General features: G+C 49.1%; 1 long non-coding RNA gene across 1 annotated transcript; it reads left to right on the top strand.

Annotated features, from left to right (window-relative positions):
- The first annotated feature begins 2,220 nt into the window (after positions 1 to 2,220).
- Positions 2,221 to 4,518, top strand: LOC121822684 (uncharacterized). The gene is made up of 2 exons (XR_006063847.2): positions 2,221 to 2,388; positions 3,824 to 4,518. It is a non-coding gene; the product is annotated as an uncharacterized LOC121822684 (long non-coding RNA).
- The last annotated feature ends 3,586 nt before the right edge of the window (positions 4,519 to 8,104 follow it).

Genomic DNA, 8,104 nt, shown 5'->3' on the forward strand with positions numbered 1-8,104 from the left:
ATTATTTCCTCAGTGAAAAATAGTGGAAGCCTACAAGGTTGTTAAGCTGAAACCACTCCATCTCAGGGTCTGTGAGATTTTTTAATCACAAGGTGCCTCTTTGTCCTCAAGGACAATTACATTGCTGATTGCTCTCCTGTAAACTCAGCAATCAGGTGAAGGCCAGGCTCTCACAGGCATGCTACGGATTAATGCCTCACCCATGACAAGCCCCAGACAGACCTGGAATACAAAGGCTTCGTCCAACCACCTGGATGACTGTACCCCAGCTGTCTTAGTTTGCTCTTGATTGCTGTGATAAACACCATGGCCAACAGCAACTTAAGTCACAAGGCATCCCTGAGGAAAGTCAAGAAAGAAACTCAAGGCAGGGACCTGGAGACAAGAGCTAAAGCCAAGACCACAGAGAAGTGCTGCTTACTGGCTTGCTCCCAATAGCTTGTTGAGGCTGCTTTCTTAGACATTCCACAGTCACCTTGCCAGGGATGGCACTGCCCACAGTGAGCTGGGCCCTCCCACATCAACAATTAATCAAGAAAATGCCCCTGCAGGCATGCCTGTAGGTCAATCTGATGGAGACATTTTCTCCATTGAGATTCTCACTTCCCAGTTGATTCTATCCTGCGTCAAGTTAAAAAATATATATATATATTCATTGACATCCCAAGTCTAGGCCATGTAGACACACAGAGGCATCTGGCCCCTTCCCGCACTCTGACCCATCCCTCAGATTTTGCAAAAATCCCCTGACTCTGTGTATGTAGCCAAAAGGTTCCCTTTGGTAATCCACCCACCCCTCGGAAGCCCCGCCCCCCAGTCCTCCTTCCCCGGGACCACCGTGCTGCACAGAAGTCCACCTGGTACCAGCTGCAGCCCCCGTGCTGCACCGCGTGGATGGGCAGCTGCTCTGCGTGCACAGCTGGGTGGACAGGACCGCTCATCAGCTGGGGAGGTGGTACCACCCGTGTCGTAAGAAGCTGAGGGTGGGGGCCCAGTGCGGGGAGGCGGCAGGGGCCTCCCCAGTGCCCTCCAAGGCCATCAGTCCCCAGGCCCCAGCTGCAGATTACCCCCCACCCTCCATGTTTGTGCCCATCTTGGCCCCCACTCCTGTTCTCCCTGTGAGAGGTGCTGGGCGGGGTCGGGATGACCCGTTCACACAACAGCCCAGGAGGAGCCTTTGGTCACATTCTGCCTTGGCTGCGTGCGTTCTGCTGGGCATATGTGTCTCTTGCATATTCACTGCTGTGGTTTTGACGGCAGGGCTGGTGGCGTGGATCACTACCGTTTGCTTTTCAGGTCTCCAAGCTCCGTTCTTCCGGGCCCCACCCGCACCTGGTATGGTGACCCTCCACATTGGCTGAGGGCCGTCTCCAGAGGTCCAGATTTGCACTGGGTGACTGAGTAACAGATGTCTTTAGGATTTGTATCACGGCACCCCTAGTTGGAGACTCCTTCTGCCCATTCTTTTGCACAAACACCACATTGCCCCCAGTGCAGCCAAAAGACAACCTTTCTCTTCAGCTTGTTTCCTGGACTTTAGTTAGGAGGTCCTGCACTTTCTGACACTGCCCCAGCTTCTGTGCCCTCATTATGCATGAATCCCCATGCAAACTCCATCTCCTTCGGTCCCTCCCGAGGATGTGCAGTGGATTATTCCTCTAGGCCTTTTCCCCCAAGAACCACATGAGGTAGCAAGTTATTGTATTAGTTATGATTGTGTCACCGTGACCGTAGTCCCTGACAGACAAGGAAGGAAGGATTTATTTTGACTCACAGTCACACCGAGTCTTGTGTCCATCCTGGTAAGGAAGGCATGACAGCAATGGTGTCCCTTAGGTGGTGGTGGGAGCATGTGGTAAAGCCTCCTCACATCACGGTGTACACAGGCAGCAGAGAGCTCTGGCCACCTCTGGTAGCCTACATCCGCCAACCAGGTCCACTTCCTAAGGTTTCCATGCCCTCACAAAACACTACTGGGGAACAAAATGTTCCCCAACATTTCTGATTCAAACTCTAACATTCTTATAGCCCCAAAGACTCATCATTTTTTTTTTAACAACAAAATGCATCTAGTCCAACTCCAAGAACATCCAATATCATCCAAAAGTCCAAATCTGGACTCTCTACTAAGACTCCAAGCAGTCTGTCAGCTGTGCCTTGTGAAACAGAATGTCACAGACTTCTAATGTGTGATGTCACACAGTACACACTATATACAAAAGGGAGGCGTGGAAACAGAGAAGCGGGTGGACTGTAGCCCTGGAGGACACCCTCCACCCTGCAGCCCAGTGGCTGCACGCAGGACACTTGACACCCATGGCCTTGTCGTTTGGACCCACACAGCTGCTCCCTCGTCTTGGCTTCACTCATTACAGGCAACTTTCCTTTGTAGGTATCTCATTTTCCTGCCCTTTCCAACATCCTGATGTCTCCATTGAAATCTATGCCTCATCCTATCAGCTTTATGCATGGCCCTCTTAGACAATTCTGAGACAGAGACAGAGACACAGAGAGACAGAGAGACAGAAACAGTCCCAGAGAGAGAGAGACAGAGACAGAGACACACATAGAGAGAGTTTTCCTGCATGTATGTCTGTGTTCATGCAGTGCCCATGGAAGCCAGACAAAGCTTTAGACCTTAAGCTGCCTTGTGGATGTTGAGAACTGAGCCTGAGTCCTCTGCAAGAGCAGTAAGTGCTCTTCACCACGGAGCCATTGCTCCAGCCCCCTTTTCAGGCATTGCTCTGGGGAATCGGACCATGATACACATTCTCTGGCCTCAAGTTTTTTTTTTCCCTAGAAACCTTCATGAGGCTTTAACTCTTGCATTCTCTTTGCTTGCAAAATTAGAACTTCATGGTTAGCTTGAGCAGAGGCTGCCCTGCTTGGACCATGGCTGAAGTAACGTCTGAGCATTTGGGTGGCTAAACGTGGGAGACCATGTCCCTAAGTGGCTTCCTGCAATGGGGGGGGGGGGCTGGAGAAACTGTCATCAGAGGATAATGTTTTAAATGTGTTTATGGTTTTATTCCCTGGAACCTGGGATACATGCAGTCTCACAAGTCTGTAAAATACCATCTATCTGTGCTATAGTAATTCCATGTTTGATTTCTGTATTAGACACTAGTCTGTAGCACAGGCCTTTTCCTGCAGCTTTTAGCAGGCTCATCTGGCAAACTGTAGTTTTTTTTTTCTTTCTTTCTGCATCTTTGTAAACCCAACTAAAAGCCACCGACCATAGCCAGGACACAGCATGAATACTGTGATTTCTTCACTTACTTCTTGCCCAGCCTCACTCTAATTTTCAGGACACAGGCCAGAACCTAAACCAAATCGCCTTGGTTCCGTTCCCAATAGCATTCTTGTTCCTGTCTGGAACCCCCGAGCCAGGCATCGGGCACACCGCTGATGTTTTCTTCTCCCAGCGTGTCACTGGCTTCTCTAGTCCACAAACCACCCCAGAGAAGAACTACACAGTTTGCTGTAGGTGCAGCAAGGCTCCGCTTCTCTGAGTCACGCACCTCTGTGTTGCTATGACGTCCCCTCACTGAAACATGGAAGGGCTTGTTGAGATTTATTTTGACTCCTGATCTCGTGGGGTTTTGGTTCATCACGGCAGAGCAGGCCTGTAGAGGAGCTAAGTTCATGCTAACAGGAGCATTCGGGCGGGGGCTGTTCACACCACGGAAGAGCAGGAAGCACAGTGGGAGCCAAGCGTTCACAGCATGAGCTGTATTGATTCAGGCTTTTGTTTGTTTGTTTTTCCTGTTACAAAATAATTGAGGCTGGGTTACTTTATAAACAAGACATGCACTTTTCACAGTTTTAGAGCCTTGAGTCCAAGACCAGGCAGCCTAATCAGTTTGGCCTCTGGTGAGGGCCTTATGGTGGATGACTTCACCGTGGTGGGATTGTGTGTCCATGGGATAACTATGGCAAGAAAGAAGACCCGGGAGTCGCAGGGGAGAAGATCACTCCTTACAGTTACTGTCCTGCTGTGGGGAACTAGTTTGCACCTGTGAGTATTCCCACCTAAACCAAGTGCCCCAGGGACCCAGCCACATCCCCATTGGTCCAGTCTCTTCGTAGTTCCACACCCTCTCCACATTACCACAGCTGGGTTCAACCTCCGGGACATGAGCCGATGGAGACAAAGCATGTCCAAACTAGACCAGCAGCCAACCTCCCTCTCTCCAATAATTCTAAAGTGCTCCCAGATGACTGACTTTCTATGGGAAATGCTGCTTTCATCTCTGATTGAAATGTGTGACCCCTGTACTGTGGGTGAGGAGTGTGGAGGGATGTGAGGGGCAGTTGAGCTCAAGTGTGACTCAGTTCCTACAACCAACAGTTATCTGTTTTCTTGAGATTGGGAAGTGGCCTATAGCATCAGCCAGCCAAACGGAAGAGAGAACAATAAAATTGAGTAACTTCTCAGGACGACAATAAAGCCAGCGCACTACACATAATGTTAGACATACCACCAGCGTCCAAAAAAATAAACCTTTATCAGGGTGACGCTTCTGCATTATTAAGAATCTTGTGGGGTAATTTAATGGCAAGCATTGTGCAGTCCACTCATTTTCTTGATTCAAATGGAACATAAGACTTATGGGAGATGCCACGGGGAAGATTAACGCAGGGCTAGCGGCTGACACTTAGGGACTTCTGTGTTGCATATGAAACCTGAAATGAAGGAAAACGGGGACTCCCTTTAACTCAACCATCTGAGGGAACGAGCCACCATTAACCTCTGCAGATCTCCTGCCTGTTTGCTCACTTTATGGATTGGGAACAGGATGTGCTGGGGCTGGACACCTGAGAGACCTGTGCACCTGTGACCCCCATCCAAGACAGACCCAGCACGAGTCTTTTCAAGTCCTTTTACCCACCTGTGAAAATGGGGTGATGACAGACCACCTTCATGGGTGAGTGTGTGTTTGAACAGAAGGTAATGTCCAAGGTGAGCATCTGCCCATCCCAGGAATCGCACATCAAGCTGGGACACAATGTTGAGCATGACCAACCCCTCTACCTTCTCAGGGCCACCTGCTCCGAGCAGGGCCCCCAGCACTGAACTCACTTTATGGCTCCAGTCTTCTCGGCTGTTCCTCACACGTCAAGGAGCCCCACAGCTACCAGAGCCTGAATCATGGAAGTGACTAGGGGCAATGCAGAAGGGAGCCCGGGGAGCTGGCTTTGGGATCTTGTTTCGAAAGCCAGGTTGGTGGTTATCCTGCCTTATGTAACCAGGATCACGGATCGCATCCATGAAGGCCTCGTGTTGCATTTTAAAGCAAGTGTGCATTTACACAAACAGGCACGGCCCCACCAAAGTGCATGTAATGAGGCATGAGTACCGCAAGCCTTGAGTATCTGGAGAAACGGGACAGTGTATCAGGTGGTACAGAGGAAAGATGTCAAGGAAAACGTGAAAGGGCTGGTGTCAGTGCCCCACCCACGACTCGGTCCCTTAGAAGTACGTGGGGGATGCTGAGTGTTTTAGAAAACATGGCGTCGCTCTTTCAGCGAAGAGCCAATCCAGTCCACATCTCTCTGTGGTTTTGGATGCTATTCATCTCAAGCGTGTGTTCCAATCTCCAGCCATCATCAGAGGGGAGCGTGGGTGGTGAACTGGTGGCATCGCTGGTGCGGTGATACCCTGGTTAGAGCGTCATCCTGGCATGCAGTAACCCTGTCCGGCCTCTTTAGTGCCTCAGCCTAACGCCCACCTCAGCATGGTGATCCAGGAATGCACCTGACCTTGCAGGGGATCCTGCCAGACCCTGCTTTCCTTTTGAACCATGGTTCCATCTCCCTGTTGCCCATCTCACGCTTCCTCTCTCTCCAAGCTGGACGGTCATTCTCTCTGATTTCTTTCTCTGGTTAAATCACTCCTCCTTTGGGTCCTGTGTTCCGGCTGTGATGTGGCTATTGCTCTAGCTGCCCTCACTGTCACCCCCCATCTATGTGTGTTTGGGAGATAATTTGAACTATGAATTTGAGGCTTCAAATTAATTGTTTTCTTAATTACCAAACTAAATTTAGCTGGAGAGGCTGCAGGGAAGCAGGCGTACTCATCTGTTACTGGTGTTACTTGCGTTCTTCTGACTCTCTGGAAATGCATGTGGCAGAATGCCTCGAGAGTCTTCTGTCATTAGTCCTCCTTAACCCGGTAATTGAACTCCTGAAAATCCTGTCTGTGAAATGAATTCCAAACCTAAGCACAAAATCGCGGAGATATTCAGGATAGGATTCTTCATAATTATCCCCAAATGATCCTGTAATAGTCGAATGTCCTCAAGAACGGGAGAAAGTACATGACAAAGTGTGGATACCAGCGCGAAGGGGATGGAATGGTGAGATGGGCCGTTTGCTGAAGGACGAAGGGGGTGGAATGGTGAGATGGGCCGTTTGCTGAAGGACGATGGGGATGGAATGGTGAGATGGGCCGTTTGCTGAAGGACGATGGGGATGGAATGGTGAGATGGGCCGTTTGCTGAAGGACGATGGGCTGAAAATAGCTGAGATGGAGACCCCAGACATGCTCAAATCCCGTGGTCTTAAAGTTCCACGGAGTTGCAGGCCAGGACCTCAGTGCTGTAGACAGCGGGTTTGTGTTTTGTTCACAAGTCCTGTGGACTCCCACTGAGAAAAATGAAATAGCTAGGTGACCAGGGCTGAGAGCTAAAAACAGGGAGATAGAAACATCTAGAAGTTGCTTCACTTAGACAGCAGGTCCTTGGGGTTGGGTCAGCCTGAAGGTGGACGTGTTAGGACAGTTGAACATGTGCTGACTGGTACGTGGCCTTTCAATATGGCCTGAGCTTCTGGCCACAGGGTACTTGGATCTAAGAAGAGTAATTCTGTGTGTGTGTATGTGTGTGTGTGTGTGTGTGTGTGTGTGTGTGTGTGTGCAAGGGTGCATGTACACATGCAAGCATGTGGAAATAGAACATATATACCCAGCTTTCAGTCCTCCTCGGGCAACCCAGCTGCCTGAAATTTTGAGACAGGATCCCTCACTAAGACATGATTAGGCTGGCTGCCTAGTAAGCCCATCTGCCTGTCTCTGTTCCTTCAGCACCAGGATTACAAGCACGTGCCGCCATGCCCAGGTTCTCACATATGCACTGGGGATTGGAATGCACATTCTTATACTTGCATAGCAAGACTTTACCAACTAAGACTAAGCTACAGCCATACCCTGAGAAGGGGAATTCTGAAGCCACCTTCCACTTAGAGACCAGTTCGTAACGCAGGGCACTTAAGGCCTCACTCTAGAGGTCACAGAGAGTCACTCCCATCACCACTGACTAAATCCAAGGTGCTTACCTTAATCCCTCAAAAGCTAATGTGTCATGAGGATGTGACCTTTTCATCAGAAAAACACAGTGGGAAAGGCGTCATTTCAGGCTTTTGTCTGAACATCAGGCAAAGAACACCAGACCCCATCAATTCTTCCATGATTGCAGAAGAAACAGCCTTGTATTCTCATCTTTTGGAGTTTCATTTGTAGGAAGCATCTTCCCTTTGTTTAGTTTTTGGGGATTTATTAACAGAAATTGAAGTCAAAACTATGACTTTTGAAATGCATTAGTTACCACCAAGGGCCCATTAGACCAAGTCCTAGAAAGGCTCCAGGAAGTGGATCTTAAATGTAGTATAGGCAGGGTTTATTTACGTCCATGTGAGGATTACACAAGAAATGACCTGCGCGGTCATGGGTAATAGACAGAACAGCTCAATGCAAACACTGTGGAATGTCTGTGTGAAGAATAGAAATAACATGTATGGAAATGACATGTATGAAAAGTCTGTACATGTTCCATATGGATGAATTTTAGCCCAGAGACTTTAACTGTATTTGGCTCACTCTACAGAGGTAGACCCCCTGGGGCACTCATGCTACCCCCTCTCAATTTTAAATATTTAAAAATTAAACATGTGTTCATTCAATCATTTACAAATCCCTATCATGTTCTCCCTGGTGGCTATGCAATGGCACATGTCACATCCAGTCTCGGGTGTCATTTCTCTGCTTAGACTATAGCTCACTGTGCGCTAGCACACCTGTGTGTAGATCACAGCCTGTGGTTGGGAC

This window comes from Peromyscus maniculatus, chromosome 15 (assembly GCF_049852395.1).
Source record: "Peromyscus maniculatus bairdii isolate BWxNUB_F1_BW_parent chromosome 15, HU_Pman_BW_mat_3.1, whole genome shotgun sequence".
NCBI classification, from domain to species: domain Eukaryota; kingdom Metazoa; phylum Chordata; class Mammalia; order Rodentia; family Cricetidae; genus Peromyscus; species Peromyscus maniculatus.